We start from the raw sequence: 2218 nt of genomic DNA on the forward strand, positions 1-2218 counted from the left end.
CCCTGCTTGTGTTCCCTCTCTCGCTGGCTGTCTCTATCTCTGTCTTATAAATAAATTAAAAAAAAAATCTTTAAATATAAAATCAAACAGCCTTTCATATGGGGGGGGCAAAAAGTGCAATTCTTGCCCAGCCCGGGGGGGATGTTGGGACAGGTACAAATGCAGGTGAAGTGTGATTCGGATCCTCTTTCAAAGGCACAGATAATCCAAGACTCCTTCGGGTGGCTTCTGAGTCTGGATTTGATTATTTGCAGCATCTTATCATTCAAAATGTATTTTTAAATGTATTTTGCTTGGATCAATATTGAAGTTATTTCAAGGTTTTGGTACCTAACAGGTAATTTTGGAAAGTGGTAAGAAAAGCAAAAAAAAAAAAAAAAAATTGTTCTAAATGGCATGAAAAGTGAAATGCTTTTTAAAAACGGGACAATTATTTTTAAATGGATTTTCTTGCATATCCATAGGTCATATCCATATCTCTCTAATTGAGCCAAGAAAAATAAAGTATAAAATAATGCCTGTTAAGTCAGTTGGTGATTGATCAGAGGGTGTCCATCCATGTGCCAGATAGCTTAAAACACTATGGGACACCTTGGGGGTTAGAGCCAAGCCAGTGGACAGGAATGTGCTTGGGCCTCAGAGAATAATTAAAGGGAAGTAAAATAATCCCAAACAACAGCAATGGGTTTGATTTCCCAGGCAAGAACAGGAGTGCCCACAAGTGCATGGCTTGTCCTTTAAAGTCCTGGCTGTTTGAAAAGCTAGTTCTCACAATTAGCTTTGCTACTATCATCAATTAGAAAATCTAAGTCCAAACAGAGGTTCATATTTCCAAATAGAGAACTTTCTCTCATTTGCTTGCCATCAAGTTTAGCAATCTGTCCTTGGAAGCATTACATCTCTGGGTCAATATTTCTACACCCAAATAAACCGCTCTGGAGACTCCTCTTCTCAAAGTATTTTGTCATCATTACTGGAGAGCATTTAAACAACTCAGTATGGTGCTTGGCTCAACTCCGGGCTGGGAGAAACCGTCTGAAGTTAATTGCTGCTGTGATCACTAGCCCTTTCAACACCCAATGAAAGAGCTGCCAGTACAGAGTCAGCCCAGCCCTGGGATGAGACGGGTGTGCACACTACTGGCTCATTCTGGCATGTAACAGTTAATACATTTTATTCGCAGTGGAGTCCACGAGTATCATTCCTCCAGAAGAGAAGCAAAAACAAACAAACAAACAAAACTTAAGAGCAAGATTAATATCTGAAACAGTAAAACAATAAGTGCTAAATATGGCAAGCAGCAAAATAATTTTTAAACATGGGGGGAGGAGGGGGTAATGCAAAATGCCTTTAGAAGCCACACTTTCTTGGGGTTTTGTCTGCAAGCAAGGCTTTCACACTGGGGACCAGCCAAGGTCTTTATTCTGTCTGAGGGGAAGGAAAAAAAGAAAACAGTACATCAAGGACCGTCCAGAGCCTGAAGCCTTTACTCCTGCAAGCCCAGCTCCCAGATCCTTTCCGGGCAAGCACACAGCCCGAGGAAATGAAAACTAGGAAAACAATTTGTGCTTAGAACAATAAGATGGAGTTTCATTTTGGTTTCACACTCAAGTATGATGTGGTTATAATTTTTTTTAATGTACATTAATAAAAGGCAACGAGTCGAGTTCGGTAACTTTAAAACTGCACTACACCAGAGCCCCACTTCTGCTCTCGAGCGTGCTTCAGCCACAGAAAAGTCGTGGGAAAGCAAAGATACAGCTGTTTCCAGGCAAAGGGCCCACAACTGCTCAGCATCAACCAGCAGAGTCGCCCAAGAACTGGAGAAACACGCCCAAAGCGACTCCCGGGCACAAGTGTGCGGCTCTGGGCAGCGTGGGGCGCGCGTGCCCACCCCGCCTGCCCCCGGCCCACCCGGGAGCCCAGGGCAGGTGAGGGCGCTGGGCCGCTGAGGCCCCCGCGGTGCGAGTTCAAATCCCGCAGACTCCCGAGCACCCTCGCCCCGCACGGTGCGCGCCAAGCTCTGCTCCGCTTGCCCAGGGCCCTGAGAAGTCCCCTACCTCGCCCCTACCCACAACAAAGGAGGCTCCCTAATGGATGAGCGAATGCAGCCCACAGGGGTCACTGGCGGGGACCCGCTCGGAGAGGGCACCTGGCCGTGCCACGCGCGACCCCCGAGGGGCGGGCGGGCAGGCGGCGCCGGTCCGGGGACAAAGGG

This window comes from Ailuropoda melanoleuca, chromosome 7 (assembly GCF_002007445.2).
Source record: "Ailuropoda melanoleuca isolate Jingjing chromosome 7, ASM200744v2, whole genome shotgun sequence".
In the NCBI taxonomy this organism is placed as follows: Eukaryota; Metazoa; Chordata; class Mammalia; order Carnivora; family Ursidae; genus Ailuropoda; species Ailuropoda melanoleuca.